The sequence below is a fragment of the Phyllobates terribilis genome, unplaced genomic scaffold, assembly GCF_046119375.1.
Source record: "Phyllobates terribilis strain yellow unplaced genomic scaffold, ASM4611937v1 Scaffold_13__5_contigs__length_258822181, whole genome shotgun sequence".
Taxonomy (NCBI): domain Eukaryota; kingdom Metazoa; phylum Chordata; class Amphibia; order Anura; family Dendrobatidae; genus Phyllobates; species Phyllobates terribilis.
In genome coordinates, this window is record NW_027362773.1 from 45,310,599 (window position 1) to 45,333,228 (window position 22,630).

General features: G+C 42.0%; 1 protein-coding gene across 7 annotated transcripts in view; it reads left to right on the plus strand.

Moving 5' to 3' along the window:
- The window catches only part of METTL15 (methyltransferase 15, mitochondrial 12S rRNA N4-cytidine), a 410,148-nt gene that overhangs the window by 331,736 nt on the left and 55,782 nt on the right, over nt 1-22,630 (plus strand). The gene's annotated exons all lie outside the window — the stretch shown is intronic.

A 22,630-nucleotide genomic window follows, 5' to 3' on the forward strand; every position in this document is an offset into this window, starting at 1 on the left:
GTTTTGCCCAGAGAAAACAATATTTATAAATTGGTGCAAATACATTTTTTTTTGTAACTTATCGTTTATGTCTTCAAAGTCTCATATAGACCGACCATAATTCAGACCCATAATTCCCAACGCGTTTCCCCCCTCCGTTTTGAGGGGTTCATCAGGGGAGAGGTTTCAAAGAAGTATACCAAAAGATATTATATTGCCCAGGCTCCAATGGATAGTAGGTACATCTGTATATCTCAGAAGTCCTGTAAGCACGCTCACATTGCGCCTAATGCTGATGCACATGTCATTTTTTTTTTTTAGTTTATGATTGATGTCAGTTTTCAGACCCTTATTTATACAGTCTAGTTTATATCTGTGTTTGTCCCATACATCTTAACAGCTTATTTACATATTAAGGAAAATGTGGATTTCTCTGGAATAAGACATTGGATCGCAGATATCAAGGTATCATATTATTCAACTTTCTATGACGTACATGCTCATATAAACGGCTTAGAAGGGTTGATTTTACTTTAAGTTCTGAATCCCAAATGAATATGCCCACTAAGACTTGTTGAACCACATACAGTTTCTCCAAGTGTTGCCAGAAGAATCTTAAAACTCTCTGACATCCACCATACATATCTTATGCATGTCTTGTGTGGGTATATGAAGTGGGCTCAAGAGCTGAGCCTGCACCATACAGGACACATTCCAGCTGTGTTATACAGCCAGCACCTGCTTTTAACAGCAGTGATCAGAGCAATTCTCCAATCGCTATACAGCTAAGCTATGATTTTTGTTGTTAACCCATTAAATGCCACTATCAATCACTGACAGAGAGATTTAAAGTGCAGGGTACTCGGATAAATTGAATGATGACTTTAAAACCTACGACTTGTCCCGCAAAAAAAAAAAAGCCTTCGTATGGCTATGTCAATGGAACAATGGCATTGTTCCATGCTGTTGTGCAAATGGAATAGACAATAGATGGAAATTATTGCCAATAATCAAGACACCCTCAATAAAGGAGTGGTTCTGCAGGTGGGGACCACAGACCACATCTCAGTACCAATACTTTCTGGCTGATGTTTTGGTCACTTTTGAATTTTGGTTGTGCTTACACACTCGTGATAGCATGAGATGGACTCTACAACCCACAGAAGTTGCTCAGGTAGTGCAGCTCATCCAGGATGGCACATCAATGCGAGCTGTGGCAAGAAGGTTTGCTGTTTCTGTCAGTGTAGTGTCCAGAGGCTGGAGGCGCTACTAGGAGACAGGCCAGTACACCAGGAGACGTGGAGGGGGCCGTAGGATGGCAACAACCCAGCAGCAGAACCGCTACCTCCGCCATTGTGCAAGGAGGAACAGGAGGAGCACTGCCAGGGCCCTGCAAAATGACCTCCAGCAGGCCACAAATGTGCATGTGTCTGCACAAACGGTTAGAAACCGACTCCATGAGGGTGGTATGAGGGCCCGACGTCCACAGAAGGGGGTTGTGCTCACAGCCCAACACCGTGCAGGATACTTGGCATTTGCCACAGAACACCAGGATTGGCAAAGTCGCCACTGGCGCCCTGTGCTCTTCACAGATGAAAGCAGGTTCACACTGAGCACATATGACAGATGTGACAGAGTCTGGAGATGCCATGGAGAGCGATCTCCTGCCTGCAACATCCTTTAGTATGACCGGTTTGGCAGTGGGTCAGTAATGGTGTGGGGTGGCATTTCTTTGGAGGGCCGCACAGCCCTCCATGTGCTCCCCAGAGGTAGCCTGACTGCCATTAGGTACCGAGATGAGATCCTCAAACCCCTTGTGAGACCATATGCTGGTGCGGTTAGCCCTGGGTTCCTCCTAATGCAGGACAATGTCAGACCTCATGTGGCTGGAGTGTGTCAGCAGTTCCTTCAAGATGAAGGCATTGAAGCTATGGACTGGCCCACCCATTCCCCAGACCTGAATCAGATTGAGCACATCTGGGACATCATGTCTCGCTCCATCCACCAATGTCACGTTGCACCACAGACTGTCCAGCAGTTGGCGGATGCTTTAGTCCAGGTCTGGGAAGAGATCCCACAGGAGACCATCCACAACCTCATCAGGAGTATGCCCAGGCGTTGTAGGGAGGTTATACAGGCACATGGAGGCCACACACAATACTGAGCCTCATTTTGACTTGTTTTAAAGACATTACATCAAAGTTGGATCAGCCTGTAGTGTATTTTCCCACTTTAATTTTGGGGGTGACACCAAATCCAGGCCTCCAATGGTTAATAAATTTGATTTCCATTGATGATTTTTGTGTGATTTTGTTGTCAGCACATTCAACTTTGTACAGAACAAAGTATTCAATGAGAATATTTCATTCATTCAGATCTAGGATGTGTTATTTGAGTGTTCCCTTTATTTTTTTGAGCAGTGTATATTACCTACCTACAGGGTAGATGATATGTATTTTATTACTGAAAAACTCTTTCCTGGAACACTAACCAATCACAGGGGTCCCGAGCTTCCATTCCTCCTTACTGCAAGGTAGCACTGAGTAGGAGTTTAAATGCAGCCACTCCATTAAAAATCTCTGGGCTTTATGGAGAAAGACAACTGTAGCACTTTGCCGTTTACCGATTTATGACCGACTTATTTTTGCATTCATTTTTTACTTATTGATTTGAATGGATAAAAATTGCTGCAAAAAATGCTGAAATAATTGACATGCTTCAGATTTTAAACTGCTTCAAATTTGCAAGAAAAAAAATAAGCAGCTAGTGCATGATTTCAGAAATCTCATTCACTTTGCTTGAACTGCAAAACACTCTATTTTTTCGCAGCAAAAATGCCACGTGATCAAGCCCTAAAGGGTGGCTATAATTTCAAGTAAGGGCTCATTCAGACGTCCCTGCCAATTGGTCCGAGTACGGACCAGTAATGCAAGGACTGGCTGCGGCTCTCCAAACCTGAGCCTGACAGCTTCATATATTTCTATGAGAGTTGGATCATGAGACCCATGGTGAGTCTGTTCATTGCGGTTCGCTCTCGGACCGATTTGCACAGACGTGTCTGAATGAGCCCTAACTTTTTGGAATAAGCTGTCCATGTATGTTCATTAAGAACACTTTCTGGCCATTATGCGATTTGTATTCTGCATTTTCACCAGTTTCTCCACTGCCGGCTCTATCTCATTATTTGCCTTTGATTCTGAGCTGGTGGGAGGAGATTCTCTGCTGTAATGATACCCTTGCAAAGTACAGGACAGAGATATCGATTCCTTCAATTCTCTTCATTCCTTTTTTTAACACACTGAGTGAAACAGCAGACTTTATACAGCAATACTGAACAAGATAAATTTGAATCCAGCTTTGGGGTGAGGTAAAATACTTGTCAGAAAGCTCAGCCTGATTTTTTGGTATCTTCCTCTGCTTGCTTCCTCACTCTGCTCCTAATTCTTTTTTTACCCTCTCCTCTCTATAGGGTTTAATAGGCTGTGTAACTTCACATAGTTAACTCCTTGACCCCCGAGCCTATTTTCACCTTCCTGATTAGGCCAAATTTTACAATCCTGACCAGTGTTACTTTATGAGGTAATAACTCTTGAATGCTTCAACATATTCAGGTGATTCTCTTCGTGGCATGTTGTACTTCACATTAGTAGCAAATTTAGGTTGACTTTTTTTACGTTTATTTGTAAATATTGTAATTTTGGCGAACATTTCGCAATTTCCAATTTTTTTCTATTTATGCTCTTAAACCAAAGAGTTATATTACACAAAATAGTTAATAAAATAACATTTACCACATGTCTACTTTACATTATCATTTTTTAAAACTATTTTTTTTGTTGTGAAGTTAGAAGGGTTAAAAGTTTATCAGCAATTTTTAATTTTTCCAAGAAAATGTACAAAAACCAACTTGTTTTGGGACCATATCACATTTGAAGTGACTTTGAGAAGCCCAGAAAATAGCCAAAAGTGACATCATTATAAAATCTCCACCCCTAAAAAGTGCTCAAAACCACATTCAAGAAGTTTATAGATGCTTAAAATGCTTCGCAGGAACTAAAGCAATGTGGAAGGAAAAAATGTTGTTTTAGACCCAAATTCTTTATTTTCCAAAGGTTAACAGGTGAAAATGGCCTCCAAAATCTGTTTTGCAATTTCTCCCTAGTATTTCTCCCAGAGGCTGGATCAGTAAAGGGCAGAGAGCTCCACTCCGACTCAGACGCCAGCAAGGTAGAGGTGGGGTACTGGTATGGGCTGGTATCATCAAAGATGAACTTGTGGGACCTTTTCGGGTTGAGGATGGAGTGAAGCTGAACTCCCAGACCTACTGCCAGTTTCTGGAAGACAACTTCTTCAAGCAGTGGTACAGGAAGAAGTCGGTATCGTTCAAGAAAAACATGATTTTCATGCAGGACAATGCTCCATCACATGCATCCAACTACTCCACAGCGTGGCTGGCCAGTAAAGGTCTAAAAGAAGAAAGAATAATGACATGGCCCCCTTGTTCACCTGATCTGAACCTCATAGAAAACCTGTGGTCCATCATAAAATGTGAGATCTACGGGGAGGGAAAACAGTACACCTCTCACAACAGTGTCTGGGAGGCTGTGGTGGCTGCTGCACGCAATGTTGATCGAAAACAGATCAAGCAACTGACAGAATCTATGGATGGAAGGCTGTTGAGTGTCATCATAAAGAAAGGTGGCTATATTGATCACTAATTTTTTTGTTTTTTGTTTTTGCATGTCAGAAATGTTTATTTCTACATTTTGTGCACTGATATTGGTTTACCTGGTGAAAATAAACAAGTGAGATGGGATTATATTTGGTTTTTATTAAGTTGCCTAATAATTCTGCACAGTAATAGTTACCTGCACAAACAGATATCCTCCTAAGATAGCCAAATCTAATAAAAACCCACTCCAACTTCCAAAAATATTAAGCATGGATATTTGAGTCTTTTGGGTTGACTGAGAACATAGTTGTTGATCAATAATAAAAATAATTCTCTAAAATACAACTTGCCTAGTAATTCTGCACACAGTGTATATATTTTTACTGTGTATTACACTGTTCCTAACCTAGCTCGTTCAACTAATCTATCCTACTATTTTTATTTGATTCTTCTTTTACACTTCAGTATCTGACACTAATCCCGATTTATATTTTAGTAATAAAATTCTGTAGTATAAGCTGATTACTCTAGTATATTTTTATTGCCCCTAATATAGCCCTATTAACTAATCTAAATGTATTTTTCTTAGATTTTTTTTTTTTTTACACTTTTTCAGAAAAACAAAACAAAAAACAACCGGATGCCGCTCAGTGATGTGCGTCACTGATCAGCGCTAAACAGCTGCAGGAAACACGCCCTCATGGAGGTGGTACAATGGGGTAATGGGGTTGGGAATGGACCTGGAAAAAAAGCAATGGCCAAAAGTGAGCACGGATGCCGATCAGTGATGTGTGTCACTGATCAGTGCTCAGCAGCTGCAGGAAAGACGCACACATGGCGGTGGTACAATGGGGGTGGGAATGGACTGGGGAAAAAAAATCCCTGGCCAAAAGTGAGCACGGATGCCGATCAGTGATGTGCATCACTGATCAGGGCTCAACAGCTGCAGGATGCACCCACGGAGGTGGTGTATAAGAAAAAACTGCCAAAAATCTAGCAATTAAGTACTGATCAGGGCTCGGCAGCAGAAGGTGGGCTATAGGGAAGGGGATAGGGAGGGGGTGAAGTGGGGAAAGAGAGAAGGGAGGGATTGAGATGGACTGGAAAAAAGCAGGGGACAGGAACAGGTCAGGAACAGATCTTATTTCTTCTGTTCTTCAGGTCTTCAGTCAGTTGCAACACCAATAGAAGTGGTGGCCCAGGCTATAATCGTCTGTGGCACCACAAAGCCCAGCAGATCCGCAGCAGAACGACACAGTGACTGTTCTGCACACATCTCCAAGCTAGAATGAGGCGGTGCAGAGCGGTCACTGTCATGTCAAACTTCATTCCTTCTCACTGATTAGCATCATTGTCCGATCGCTCCAATCAGTGCTGGGGCTGCTGACGCTGCGGTCTCCTAGCACCAGCCTATGATCGGTGCTCTTATAGCACCGATCATAGCTGGACTTAAATGTTTCAGGCAATTTCATCTGCCGAAACATTGAAATTGCTGTGATTTTCTGTTAAGAATTGAACAGCCAATCACAGCAATCGTAGTTGTGGGGGGGGTGGTGAAATTCCCTGTGGCGACGAGTCCCAGTGCCCTACTGTCAAAAACAGTAGGCACCTACCGCCGATTGCCATGTCTGAAGACACGGTGAACGGAGGTTCCCATGACGTAAGTTTATGTCAATTTGCGGGAACCCCTTCCTGACCATGACGTAAACTTACGTCAGATGTCGTGAAGGGCTTTAAAGATTGGATTGCACAATCTCAAATGCCATACTTGTCCAGATATGGAATTTTGTTCTGCACAGTGTAAAGATGTTCAGTAGAGGTTGCTGACACAAATGGAATTTTCCCTACTATGTTGAAATGATCTTAGATTATTATTGGTACACTTTTAATCTCATATACATTGCAATGCAAACTAACCTGCTCTTCAGATGCAATATATCTGCTTACTATTATTTTTTTAAGCTTTCCACTATATGAAAAGATAGATATCATAAAAAATTTGTGATAACATTTTTTTATTTTTGCTTTCAAAGCTGTCTTTTAAAAATCGAAAAACTTGTCTACAGAGACTGTTTTTGTCCGTCTCAGTACAAATCCTTGAAAACCATCATTAGATGGTGTTTGGACCTGCAGAAGCGCCTTTCCGTGAGCGAAACGGCTGTTGTCTGTCTTCCCTTCCCTTCTTGCCGCACTTTGTCCCACACTTTGGAATAAAGGACTGAATTTTTTTTTTAAGGAATAGAGACTGACGCATTTCTTTTACTTCATATCCATCATTAGATGGGGCATGCTAGTTGTCATAACTCTTAATCCAAAATAAATGTAGATCACTAAAAGTAGGAAAAGAAAAATAATTGGATGGTAATGATCAAGAAGTATATCACAGGACAATTGGACATGTTTTTACCCTTTAAAAAGAAACCATTGACTGGATCCCATTTGCCTTAATAAGCAAATTTAAGTGAATGTTCACCCATGACCACAATTTTAGTTTTGTAAACCTTAAATATGTCCGACATACTATGCTGATATAGTGTATCTAAGAAATGATTGCAGTTGAATTTTTCAGATACAGAGCTCTCAATTCCTTGAATGCTGTAGGCATATTAGCTGCATAATAAAAACAATCCATGACCCTTGGCATTACAGTTGGTAACCCAAGCATACTCATTTATATATGCAGAGCACTTGAGCACTTAAAAATACCATTGTGTTGGCTGTTCAAGGCAGTTCTAGAAAAGTAGAAACTTTACAAACGTACATGATGAATAGTTGGCATCCAATGACCTTGCCACTTTGAGCCACATGAATTCAATTTTATTATCATTATTAATAAATACTCTACATCCATGGCTGGACTGTAGATTTTTTTGGTGTATTTGAAATTACCAAACCCACTTATTAAAAAGGGTTTTATGGAATTTGGCCATATTGAACAAGAGGGGAGTAAATAATCTTTAAATGTTATCTGTCCTCAATTTTGGCCACCATTACCTGCCGTTATGTAGTCATTCATGACATTAACATGTTACTGTACTGTAGGTGCCCTATGAAAAGAACTATGCAGAGTTTTCAAACTACCTACAAAGAGTCATCTGGGTGAAGCCATAAAGACTCTGGGAAATCGGTTATTTTAACACGTTTCATCAGACTTGAGTGATGTCCTCCTTCCCAGGACTTCGGTTACATTCAGGTGGTAACTGGCACATGCACTGCACATGTCACGTCTGGGAACATGATAGAATAGCTCATGCATGAGATTTCAATCTGGATTCAAATTAAAGGGAATCTGTCACTCCCTTGGACGTATATAACCTATTAATATTGGCATACAGGTTTTAGAATGGTTAAAATAGTCATGCCTGTATGACTCATATCTACATTCTTGTTGTGGAGAAATCCTCTTTTATTAGTTTGTTAATGAGTTTTCCAAGCGGCGCCTGGAAGAAAACTCTGCTTCTGGTCTTCATTAGCATACCAGCCCCCTCCCATCAGCGTCACAGGGTCCTGTGACGTGTAGTGGTGGCCCCGGAATGCTGTGCCTGCCCCCTGCAATAGCGTGATTACACGTGACGTTTCCGCCTTTCTATAGGCATTGGCTTCTCTCTTCAGCGCAGGCGCCGGCGAGTCACTGTAAGTGGAAGTAACTGAGACTCGCCAGTGCCTGCGCAGAAGAAAGAAGAGGCCAATGCCCACAGAAGGGCGGAAACGTCATGTGTAATCGTGCTATTGCAGAGCGCAAGCACGGGATTTCGGGGCCACTACTACGCGTCCCAGGGCCCTGTGACACTGATGGGAGGGGGCTGGTATGCTAATAAAGACCAGAGGCAGAGTTTTCTTCCAGGCACTGCTTGCCCCAGAGCCGAGAAGAACTCATTAACATAAATGAATAAAAGAGGATTTCTCCACAACAAGAACGCAGATATGAATCATACAGGCATGACTATTTTAACCATTCTGTAACCTGTATGCCCATATTAATAGGTTACATATGTCCAAGGGGTTGACAGATTCTCTTTTAGCACTGGCATGGAGAAATCACTGTAAGTTGTTATTTTTCTTACTTCTTATTCTTCACTTACATTATAAATGGGCATCTCAGAAGCAACAACATAAAGTCTGCCAAACTATAGTGCCACAAATGGTGCCCAAGCCTGATGATAGGTTCACTGTAACAGTAATTAGAATCTAGTATTAAGTCCACCGGTTGAGAGTAAAGCTGTTTCATGTTCACTAGGGCAGCGTTTCTGAAAAGCTTTCACTGTCTTCATGCATTTCTTTAAATGAAATGAAAAGTTCGGACTAAATCTGCTTCTGCACAGCTCACGTCAGAACATTCAATTACCTGCTGAACAAAGTCAATGGTCAGGTGTAGACCACAGTTTTGATTGGTTACCGGTGAGTCATAGTCTTAATTGCTATGCCTTGTGACGGTGTGCTTCCTCTCTTGTCATTATAAACCCCTCGGCTCATCTCTTGGAACATGCTGTGTTTTTAAATGTGTCTACTTGGGTGTTGCTGGTTGAGTTTGATCAGCTATCTTTTAACTCTTCCACAACATTCACTACTGTATTTGTAGTCGTGGGCCAAGGTACTTACAGCAAGGATGTGATTATCTTCATGGTTTATTTGTTCAATAATTAGTGTCTGTCCCTGTTGTCTTCCCAGACGTGATCTTTGTGATGCAGTTTGAACCAGTTTTCAAATTAGCGTAATGGGAAAACAATTTGCAACGTCAAAGTTGATCAGTTTGAAAAAGTACTAATTAATCGCACTGTGGTCACCAATGTCTTAACAACCATTGATTAATAAGAATGGGAATCGGTTTCCATCTCATTAGCCTGTTGTAAATAGGCTGTTGTTACCAAACATATATTTGTAATTAGGCTTCTATAAATTCTGGCATAAGGACTTAAGTCGATGGAGTTCTTTTGGTTTAATAAATATAATTTAGTATAGAGCACTCATAAAGTTAAAAGATATTCATTTAGGCCCAGTTCAGACCAAGTATTTTTATCCATTCCTGACTCCTATTTTTACTTCCGGCTGAAACCCGAAAAACGAGATTCATATTTACCCCTAATGGAGCCATTGACTTCAGTTAGTTAAACCGAGTTAAAAACAAGCTAATGTGAACTGTACAAAAAAATAGAACCCACACAGTTTTAATAAGTTAATGTACAGGCCACATACATTATGTGGCTAATAAACAAAATACACTATATGTCAGCACACTGATTAATGAATGCATGAAGTCCAATATTGATTGTAAGGTACTTGGTGTTTTTGGATCTAACACTGCAAAAGCTATCCAATCACATCAAGGTGTACCTAAATATGGATATTCCCTATCACAATTTTCCTACCTCTCCATGTGCCAAACCGGGCCTCATCTAAGTGGGGAAGTGAAAGAAAACCTGGGGTAGCTCACAATTAAAACCTTGATGGGAAGGATATGTAGATTAGGGTGCTGAGCCCTGGAGGGGTTGGAAGACTTTTGCACTCTTTGATCAAAAAATGCATGCTAGTTTAAATAAAATGCTTGCTACAATAGAATGGGCTGAAGGATTGTAGGATTTTAACCAGGGCGTACGAGTAATCAGTTATACCAAACGTGATAATTATCATTATTTTCATATGTAAGTTAAAACAGGGGCAGCTGTGTGGAAGGTTTAAAACTTGGTTATGAATAGACAAACTCTGCCACAACAGTGAGATTTTTGAAGATAGTTTCATGTCACAGGTCTTACACCATGGCAAGATTGAGCACAGAAACAAGACTCAAGGTAGTTATACTGCATCAGCAAGGTCTCTCCCAGGCAAAGATTTCAAAGCAGACTGGAGTTTCAAGATTTGCTGTTCAAGCTCTTTTGACTAAGCACCAAGAAATGGGCAAAGTTGAGAATTTAGATGCAGTCATCTACCAAAGAAAATTAGTGCATCAAAGGAAAGTAATTTTATGCTTAGTTGCTTTGAAAGATGTCCGCCAGTGCCATCAGCTCAGAACTGGCAGCAGCCAATGGGACCCAACTACATCCACCTACTGTTCGAAAAAGTCTGGTCAGAAGTGGTCTTCATTGAAGAATTGTGCCAAAAAAAAGCTATACCTTCGATATGAAACCAAGTCCAAGTGAATCAACTGTTCACCAAAACATAGGAACTAGGGTGCAGAAACGTGGCAACAGGTTCTCTGAACTGATAAGTTAAAATTTGAAATATTTTGAAATATTTGGCTCTAACAGAAAGCAGTTTATTCTCCAAAAGGCTGGAAAGCAGTACAATAATGAGTGAAACAAGATGTAGGTTCTTTGCAAGTTTGCACCTGCATTTTGGCAAATGGAGTTGGGGATTTTGTCAGGATTAACGATGTCCTTAACCCCTTTACCCCCCGAAGGTGGTTTGCACGTTAATCACCAGGACAATTTTTACAATTTTGACCACTGTCACTATATGATCTAATAACTCTGGAATGCTTCAACGGCTCCCACTGATTCTGAGATTGTTTTTTCGTGACATATTGTAATTCATGGTAGTGGTAACATTTCTACGCTATGACTTACGTTTGTGAAAAAAAATCGGAAATTTGCCAAAAATTTGGAAAATTTTGCAATTTTCAAAATTTGAATTTTCATGCCCTTAAATCAGAGAGATATATCACACAAAATAGTTAATAAATAACATTTCCCACATGTCTACTTTAAATCAGCACAATTTTGGAACAACATTTTTTTTTGTTATCAAGTTATAAGTAGTGTTGAGCATTCCGATACTGAAATATCGGGTATCGGAAGTTCCCATAATGCCTGCGCTCTGCAGTGTCTCTGAAGTATGACAAGCTGGATGGCAGCGCTCAGCTGAGATCCAGCCTGTCATCAGAATGCCATCCCAGCGTGGGAGAATTCTCCTGATCGTTTAAAAGCCGGCGGGCGGTAAAAAGCCGCCGGCTTTTAAACAATCACACAGCCCCATACTGCTTCCCCGCAGCCTCCCACCCCAATCCTCCGCTCCCCTCGCCACCTCCCATCCCGATCGTAAGTTAGGACCGGGCGGGGAGCGCAGCACCAAGGAGCGGGGAGCGAAGGACCCGGGCGGGGAAGCCGGCAGTGAAAAGACTTCACCGCCGGCTTTCCCGTTCTGTGCTGCGCTTTCCCGCCGGTTATTTCAAATGAACAGCTGAGGTATCAGGTGATGCTGATCAGCTGTTCATTTGAAGTAGCTGCGGTGCCCTCAGAGGGTTCATGTGAGTTCATGCTTCACTGCATTGCATGAACTCACATGAACTTTCCCACGGCCGCACAAGTCATCCTCACCTCCCAGACGATCAGCCCGTCATGATTGGTGTGTGTGGGTGTCTGTGCGATGTCTGCGGGTGTGTGCGGTGTCTGTGCGTGTGTCTGCGAGTGTGTGCTGGGTGTCTATGCTATGTCTGCGGGTGTGTGCGATGTCTGCGGGTGTGTGCGGTGTCTGTGCGATGTCTGCGGTGTCTGTGCGATGTCTGCGAGTGTGTGCGGTGTCTGTGCGATGTCTGCGGGTGTGTGCGTGCAGGCAGACATAGGCCGATGTGACACTACTACTCCCATCGGCCTATGTCTGTCCCCCGTCCACTCGTGCCAGCAGGATCAGCTCGATGGCAGCAGTAGATCCCATCAGCCTGATCCTGCTATATAAATTGCCCTACTGTGTCCCCAATAAATTTTAAATACATGTCATTGGTGGCCAGTGGTTGCCTACAATAAATTAGTTCATACATTACCTGTCCCCGCCGATCGCCACCTAAAATAAAGTAAAAAATAAAAAACTACACCTATACTCACCTAGACACCTAATTCCCCGAAGCCATCGATCTCCTGTAATAAAATATAAAATAATAAACCACAACCTTATCCTTACCCCTCCGTAGTAGTCCACGAGTGTCCCACGATGATCTCCAGTTTAGAGCAGCCACATAGAATGTGACCGCTCTGAACCGCTGCCGCCGCTAGAATAATGGGGCCGTAAAGTAGCCCCGTCATTGCATAAGCGGGTTCGCCGGAGTTCAGGCAGCGCTGCTCCGGTTAGCTCCTTTACGGCCCTGCTGTATCGTGAGAAATTCCCACGGTACAGCAGTGCCGTAAAGGAGGTCTCCGGAGCTGCGCTGTCTGAATGCACTCCGGTGACCTCAGTCAGTGGCTCACGCTGCCGGGAGCGGACGTGTTCCCGGCAGTGTGAGCTTACAGCAGCCATGCACAGCTGTCACCATCTCCAGATGTGACAGCTGTGCATGGGAGATCAGCGCAGGAACGTGGACAGGTAACTATTTTTTTTTAGTAAACTAAGAATTAAATAAAATTGTGTGTTTTATTTCAAATAAATTATTTTTTTCTGGGTGTAGTGTGTTTTTTCTTTTTAACACTTTGTAGGTTAGTAATGGGGGTGTCTTATAGACGCCCATCATTACTAACCTGGGCTTCATGGCAGCTGGCGCTGACATGAACCCCAACCCTATTACCCCCTGCCACCGCACCAGGGCAGCGTGGAAGAGCGAGGCTAAGTGCCAGAGTTGGCGCATCCTATGGATGCGCCATTTCTGGGGCAGCTGACGGCTGGTGTTTCTAGCCTGAGAGGGGGCCAATATTCATGGCACCCTTCCTGGGCTATTAATATCAGCCCCCAGCTGTCTGCCTAGCCTTTGCTAGCTATTAAATAGGGGGTACCCCACGTCATTTTTTGGGGGGGTCCCCCATTTTAATAGCTAGTAAAGGCTAGGTATTCAGCTGGGGGCTGATGTTAGTAGTCTGGGAAGCTCCGTGGGTATTACCCACTTCCCAGGCTTCAAACATCTGCCCCAGCCGTCTGCTTAACCTCCGCTAGAGCCTAAAATTATGGGGGATCCCACGCCAATTTTTTTTTAAATAAATCCTTTATTTTAACACTAAATGACATTTGAGGAGTTAATAAAGATGCAGTCCCTAAATTATTATTTATTTTTTAATTAATTTTTCCCAAAAATTTTGACGTGGGCTTTGCCATATTTTTGTATGCCAGCCAGGTACAGCATCCAGCTTCTATGAACGCGCCATTTTCCGGGGTGGCTGCGGACTGCAATTTGCACCGGGGGGGGAGGGCAGAAAGCTTGGGCCTCCCTGCGCTGCAGAATCCATCCCCCAGCTGCCTAGTTGTACCTGGCTGGACACACAAATAGGGAGAAGCCCCACGTATTTTTTTTTTAAATTATTTCATGAAATTCATGAAATAATAAAGATAAAAAGGGCTTCCCTATATTGTTGTGTCCAGCCAGGTACAAATAGGCAGCTGGTGGTTGGGCGCAGCCCTTTCCTGCCTGCTGTACCTGGCTGGACACAAATATAGTGCGAAGCCCCACGTCATTTTTTTTTTTATTATTTCAGGAAATTCATGAAATAATTAAAAAAAAAATTGATGTGGGGCTTCGCCCTATATTTGTGTCCAGCCAGGTACAGCAGGCAGGAATGGGCTGCCCCCAACCACCAGCTGCCTATTTGTACATGGCCGGACACAACAATATAGGGAAGCCCTTTTTTTTAAAAATTATTTCATGAAATAATTTAAAAAAAATTGACGTGGGGCTTCGCACTATATTTGTGTCCAGCCAGGTACAGCAGGCAGGAACGGGCTGCCCCCAACCACCAGCTGCCTATTTGTACCTGGTTGGACACAACAATATAGGGAAGCCCTTTTTTTCTTAATTATTTCATGAATTTCATGAAATAATTTAAAAAAAAAATACGTGGGGCTTCGCCCTAGTTTTGTGTCCAGCCAGGTACAACTAGGCAGCTGGGGGCTGGAATCCGCAGCGCAGGGAGGCCCAAGCTTTCTGGGCCCCACCCGCTGCAAATTGCAGTCCGCAGCCACCCCGGAAAATGGCGCGTTCATAGAAGCGCCATCTTCTGGCGCTGTACCCAACTCATCCAGGGCCCTGGTGCGGTGGCTCACTGGGTAATAAAGGGGTTAAGGCCAGCTTGGCATTATCAGCTGGCCCAAAGCCCGAAATTCATGGGGTCACGCCAATATTAGACATGACCACCATGAATTTCTAGTAAAGTGTTTAAAAAAAACACAACACCCAGAAAAAGTCCTTTAATTGAAATAAACACACAATTCTTTATTGTTCTAAATTAAACTATACTTACCATCACGCCCATTCCAGCTGAAGCCAACGATCTCCTGCAATAAAAGAAAAATAATAAAGCAACCTCATCCTTACCTTTCCATGGTTCCCACGACAGCTTCAGCTCTGCTACATCGAGATGACAGGCTGGACCGCAGCAGAACGCTGCCATCCAGCCTGTCATCCCGCAGACACTGAGAAGCGCAGGCTTGCTTGCGCTCCTCAGTGTCTCTCTGTGACGGCATCCAGATGAGCCGAGTTCATGTCCAATGAACTCAGCTCACCTCATGCACGTCACTGACAGCGTGGGAGAATTCTCCTGCACTCAGCGCTTCAGTGTGAGAATTTTCCCACGCTGTCAGTGACGTGAATGAGGTGAGGTCATGTCCCATGAACTCAGCTCACCTCATGCACGTCACTGACAGCGTGGGAAAATTCTCACACTGGAGCGCTGAGTGCAGGAGAATTCTCCCACGCTGTCAGTGACGTGCATGAGGTGAGCTGAGTTCATTGGACATGAACTCGGCTCATCTGGATGCCGTCACAGAGAGACTCTGAGGAGCGCAAGCATGCCTGCGCTTCTCAGTGTCTGCGGGATGACAGGCTGGATGGCAGCGTTCTGCTGCGGTCCAGCCTGTCATCTCGATGTAGCAGAGCTGAAGCTGTCCTGGGAACCATGGAAAGGTAAGGATGAGGTTGTTTTATTATTTTTCTTTTATTGCAGGAGATCGTTGGCTTCAGCTGGAATGGGCGTGTTGGTAAGTATGGTTTAATTTAGAACAATAAAGAATTGTGTCTTTATTTCAATTAAAGGACTTTATTCTGGGTGTTTGTGTTTTTTTTTTAACTTTGACTATGGGGTTAGTAATGGGGGTGTCTTATAGACGCCTCTCCATTACTTAACTGGGCTTGATGTCAGCTGGCATTATAAGCTGACATCAACCCCAACCCTATTACCCCACTGCCACCGCTACAGGGCAGTGGGAAGAGCGAGGCTAAGTGCCAGAATTGGCGCATCCTATGGATGCGCCATATCTGGGGCGGCTGACGGCTGGTGTTTCTAGCCTGGGAGGGGGCCAATATTCATGGCACCCTTCCTGGGCTATTAATATCAGCCCCCAGCTGTCTGCCTAGCCTTTGCTAGCTATTAAATTAGGGGGGACCCCACGTCATTTTTTTGAGGGGGTCCCCCATTTTAATAGCTAGTAAAGGCTAGGTAATCAGCTGGGGCTCATATTAGTAGCCTGGGAAGCTCCATGGGTATTACCCTCATCCCAGGCTTCAAACATCTGCCCCAGCCGTCTGCTTAACCTCCGCTAGAGACTAAAATTAAGGGGAACCCCACGCCAATTTTTTTTTAAATAAATCCTTTATTTTAACACTAAATGACAAGTACAGTAATCAACACTGTCACTGTACTTCATATATATGTGACTGACATGTTTCTATCTATCTAATCTATGTATGATTCTCTATTCCTTCTATTCTAAATTGTCGGGTACAGATGCTGAATTGCAGGCCGGCTTTTTTAAAGAGACAGTGCTTGAAAACACTATTATATTTTTAAATAAATCCTTTACACTAAATGACAAGTACAGTAAGCAACACTGTCACTGTACTTCATATATATGTGACTGACATGTTTCTATCTATCTAATCTATGTGTGATGCTCTATTCTTTCTGTTATAAATTGTCGGGTACAGATGCTGAATTGCCGGCCGGCTTTTTTAAAGAGACAGTGCATGAAAACACTATTATATTTTTAAATAAATCCTTTACACTAAATGACAAGTACAGTAAGAAACACTGTCACTGTACTTCATATATATGTGACTGACATGTTTCTATCTATCTAATCTATGTGTGAAGCTCTATTCTGTCTGTTATAAATTGTCGGGTACCGCTGCTGAATTGCCGGCCGGCTTTTTTAAAGAGACAGTGCATGAAAACACAATTATTTTTTTAAATAAATCCTTTACACTAAATGACAAGTACAGTAAGCACCACTGTCACTGTACTTCTTATATATGTGACTGACATGTTTCTATCTATCTAATCTATGTGTGAAGCTCTATTCTTTCTGTTGTAAATTGTCGGGTACCGGTGTATGCCGCTGCTGAATTGCCGGCTTTTCATGTAATACATTCTACATTATTGTTAGTTGTTTTCCTTCATGTAGAATTAACCTACAAGGAAAGAAAGGGTTTATTTTCATTCCGATATTTGTGTCCCATTGACTTGCATTGGTTTCCGGTATCGGAATCGGCGATATCCGACACTTTTTGGGTATCGGTCCGATCCAATCCGATACGATATTTCCTGATATCGGAAGGTATCGCTCAACACTAGTTATAAGGGTTAAAAGTTGACCAGTGATTTCTCATTTTTCCACCAAATATTACAAAACCACTTTTTTAGGGACCACATCACATTTGAAGTGACTTTGAGGGACCTTTATGACAGAAAATACCCAAAAGTGACACCATTCTAAAAACTGCACCCCTCAAGTTGCTCAAAACCACATTCAAGAACTTTATTAACCCTTCAGGTGCTTCACAGGAATTTTTGGAATGTGGAAGAAAAAAATGAACATTTAACTTTTTTCACAAAAATGTTACTTTAGACCCAATTTTTTTTATTTTTGCAATAACAGGAAAAAATTGACCCCAAAATTTGTTGTGCAATTTCTCCTGAGTAAGCTGGTACCCCATATGGGGGGAAAACCACTGTTTGGGTGCCCTGCAGGGTTCAGAAGGGAAGGAGCGCCATTGACTTTTTGAATGTAAAATTTGCTTCAATAATTAGCGGACGCCATGTTGCGTTTGGGGAGCCCCTGATGTGCCTAAACAATGGAAACCCTCCAGAAGTGGCACCATTTTGGAAACTAGATCCTTCAGGAAACTTATCTAGATGTGTGGTGAGCACCTTGAACCCCCCCAGGTGCTTCACAGAAGTTTATAACATGCAGCTGTAAAAATATAATTTTCAAATTATTCCCGCAAAAATGTTTTTACAGCCCCCAATTTTGCATTTTATTAAGGGTAACAGGAGAAATTGCACCATAAAATTTGTTGTGCAATTTCTCCTGAGTAAGCCGATACCTCTTATGTAGGGAAAAACCACTGTTTGGGTGCACAGCAGGGTTCAGAAAGGAAAGAGCACTGTGTGACTTTTTGAACGCAAAATTGGCTGGAATCGAGAGCGGATGCCATGTCGCATTTGGAGTGCCTCTGATGTGCCGAAACAGTGGAAACCCCCCACAATTGAACCCATTTTGGAAACTAGACCCCTCAAGGATTTTATCAAGGGGTATAGTGAACATTTTGAACCCAGAGGTACACACAGAATTTGATAACATTGGGTCATCATATTGAATAAGTTGTCATTAGTCTTGAGCCAAAGTGCCCGCTACTTGAATTTGCATCGGGTACTCAGGTATGCACCGAGTATCGCGGGTGCTCGAGTGACATGCTCGAGTCCCCGCCCCGCATGTTTCAAGGTTGTTAGACACCCAAAAAAAACATGTGGGGATTGCCCATGTATAGCAGGCAATCCCTGCATGTTTTTTTTGGCTGTATAACAGCCACAAAACATTTGGGGCGGAGACTTGAGCATGTCAGTCGAGCACCCGCGATACTCGGTGCATACCCGAGCACCCGATGCAATCTCAAGTAGTGAGCACTTGCACTCAACACTAGTCGCCATATTGTCGTCATTTTTTTTCTTTACTTTTGAAAAAATCACAACCCTAACCGTAACCCTAGCACAACCCTAATCCTAGCACATCCCTAACCTTAGCACAACCCTAACCCTAGCATGGCCCTAACCCTAGCACAATCCTAAACCTAGAGTTTATTTTTTACGCCTTTCCTCATGCAGTATAAGTGATTAGATGACTTCATTCTTCGAGTTGCTGCGATTACAGCAATACCAGATTTATATCGGGTCTTTATGATTGACAGCTGTCACACACTAAAAAAAAACCCTTTTTTTGCAAAGACTAGTTTTTGCATCGCCATATTTTGAGAGCTATAATTTTTCCAGATTTCGGCCGACAGAGTCATGTAAGGGCTTGTTTTTTGCAGGACAAGTTGACATTTTTCTTGGTACCATTTTCGTGCACGTGACATTGTTTGATCGCTTTCTATTTTGATTTTTGGGAGGCAGAATAAACAAAAACCAACAATTGTTTTTTAGTTTGTTTCTCTTTGTACCGTTCCGCTTGTTGTAAAATTGGTAAGGCAGCGTTATTCTTCAGGTCAGTACGTTACAGCGGTACCACATTTATATAGTTTTTTTAATGTTTTGGCGCTTTTACACAATAAAAACTATTTTTTACACTGCTTTATACTGAGAGCTATAACTTTTATTTTTCGGCTCACGGAGCTGTATGGCAGCTTGTTTTTTGCCGGACAAGATGACGTTTTCAGCGGTACCATTTTTATTTAAGTTCATCGTTTTGATCGTGTTTTATTCCATTTTTTGTTTGTCAGTATGATGATAAAGCATCGTTGTTTGCTTCATTTTTTTTTTTTTTTTTTTTTTTTACCGTGTTCACTTAAAGGGTTAACTAGTGGGACAGTTTTATAGGTCAGGTCATTATGGACGCGTCAATCCCAAATATGTCTACTTTTATTATTTTTATTTATTTTTTTTTTTCATTATAATATTTATTTATGGGTACGGTATATTTTTATTTTTTTTGGATTATCTATTTTTTTTTTTATATTTTTACAATCTTTTTTTTTTTCACTTTCTGAGACTTTATTTGAACTTTTATACTTTGTCCCACTATGAGACTTTTCATTTTTTGCAGGCTGATGGCTTGCACAGCATAAGGATGAAGCATCATCCCCTATGCTGTGCAGGCTGTCAGCCCCTGCACACACAAGCTAGGTAGATTGTGCACTGAGCACGATCTACCTATCTTGCTGATGCCTGGTGACCCGGATGTCGTCATGATGACATCGGGTCACCATAGCAACTATCCAGACCTGGCATAAACAGCTTGGGATGCCGGATAGAAGATAAGAGGCGCGCTCTTACTGGTGCCTGCATCGGAAATGCTGTGATCGACTACGATCGCAGCATTTCGGGGGTTAATGTATCACATAGTACCGGGTGTCAGCTGTGAACATCTGTTGACACCCGACAGCGATCACGTCATCACAGCCTCTGTGCGGGCATGATCACCGGGGCGTAATAATACTTATCTGGTCCAATAGGCTGAGGGCGCAGATACGTATTATTACTCCCCACGTCAGAAATGGGTTAATGTTTAGAAATGCAGGCAGATAAATATACATCATGCAATATCAAGGAGACGTCTTGTTAACTCTAAATTTATGCAGCAGGGCAATGACTTCAAACATATAGTCATTGTCATTAATAACTATATTCAGAGTAAAGAACAAGATTTTAACATCAACTAGTCTGTGCAGGATTACATGAAGATACATAAGGATTTGCAACCCTACATCGATAGAAGATCTGTGGTTAGTTCTCTAAGATGTTGGGAACAACCTCCCTGCCAAATTCAGCCAAAATCTGTGTGCAAGTGTATCTAGAAGAATTTATGTTGTTTTGAAGGCAAAGGGTGGTATATTTGATATAGATTACACTTTTGTTCATTCGCTTTATATTTTGATAATTGTTAAAAAATATACCGGTAAGACTTCCATTTTTTAAAGCATTCTTACTTTGCCGCATTTTTTGCATACCTGCCTCAAATTTTTGCACAGCAATGTATGTATGATTCATCTCTGAATACTCACGTAGACTTTTTGGTATATGTTCAAAGTATTTACACCTTTCAAAAATGCAATATATGTCAATGGCATTGTCATCTACCATCTTCCAATCCGGAAATCCTATTTATCATCCATACTGATGTTACATGGCAAAGTCATATAATTGCACTGTCAATGACTTTGGCAAGTGATTGGAGACTGACAAGAATGAAGCAGAATATGTATGAAAGTGCTAGTCTTTTAACTTCCAAAATCCACCTCCCTCACTTTTTATATAGGGCTGTGGATCTGACATTTGGAACCCTTATGTGAGGAGCTGCCCACTTTCTAAAGACTGATACTTTTGCAGCAACGGACCACCATTTTTGTTAATATTATTGTGTTTTATTAGTGATTTACGTTTTATATAGTTCTGCTAACTTGTCAGTATGTGCACTAGATTCACTTGTAAAATGTCCAGCATTCCACTAATCTGTATCTCAGGAGTATCTAACCATTGTTCCAATAGCCAATAATCTTGTTATGTGTGTGTAGATTGTAGACACAGTGGAGCCGTCACCACAGGGGGTCTTACATGCAGTCTCAGATGAAGGGTTCTAGAATATTCTTCATTGTTTAGCGAACAGTGAATGGTTTAAGGGGGAGGGTGTGATCACTTCTGACCTGGGAGGGGACTGAGCCCAGTGGAAGAAAGGACAGACATGTTTTAGGAGGGTTGGGTGAAAGGATTCAAGGAAGAGGATCATGGACTGTGGCTACAGACTATACTGGCTGGAGATACGAAATCTGTGGGCCAACCAAAAGTTGGGAGACAGTGATTATGGCCTTATACAAAGCCAGTGGAACTACTAAACCCAGATTGGGAATTTGAGGACTGAGAGAACTGTTTTTGGCCATTTACCTGGAACTGCTTATTACCATGGCTGTGATCAATAAAATATTGTTGCATCGTTAATCTGCCTAGGTGATTACTTACAACCCACAACCTCGGATCTTTACACCTTACATTCAGCCAAGAGGTAGCCATGTCTCCATTGAAGTCTATGAAACTTAAAAAAATTGTCAAGTAACTACCACTCAGTTAAATTCAGTAGGGAAAGTGGCCATGCAGAATTTGTCAATTGGAATCCAACAACTTTCAATTTTTATGCATTTCTGTTTTCATTTACTATAACATTTACCATACATGTGTAACCACTTTTTTGCCCTCCATGACCCTTTAAAGAATTTATTTTTGTTTTTGTAGGTATAGAGCTTCTTTTCTGATACCATTTAAAATGATTACATGTTATGGAAGCTGTTACTGTAAGCTTAAGGAGAATAATCCTAAAACAAGTAATGTATTAATTCCCCAGTGCTAGTTCTGAAAATTCATCTCTTTCGAGGCATGAATGATTGTTTTGGTCTTGGGACCAGCTTAAGAAAGTCTGTTGGTTTTTCATGTTCCAAATAACTTTAATCACTGTGATGCATTCTTACCCTGTCCTCTGGAAATGTGAGAATAACTTGTCCATTTGGTCAACCTCCCGTTGCATGTGTGTCATAGTTGGTTCAGGTCTCAGTTTTTTGTCTATATTTTTTATTCCATGTATGATGAGGGCATAGTGAATTTTTTATTCTATAGTGCATTTTTGGGGGGTCCTTATGTACTAAAATACAAACCAAAGCCTGGTCCCGCTATAATTATTTGTTTAAAAGGCATCTGTCAGTAGGATCACTCTATATGGGTATGCTGTTAGGGGCGCATGACAGCTGATCAGATCAGTTGTCATATCCCCGGAAAGGTGAGGGCTCATCTCCGGAGTCTGCATGGGGTGCAGGGATGCGACCATGGGCATACTCATACGTCCAAGGTCGTAAAGGGGTTAAAATGCAAAGGAAATGTGTCATCTTTAACTTTACACCTTTTAGAGATCATTTCATCTTCAACTTGCTTAACTGTTTACAATAACAGTAATTTTGACCAGGGGTGCCCAAACTGTTACATGCCACTGTATATGACCATGTTATGTGGCTCTTACCTTGTTGTTAACTGCCAGTGGTATATTTCTAGCCCTGGTGTCTAGTTACATAGGTTGAAAAAAGACCTAGTTCCATCAAGT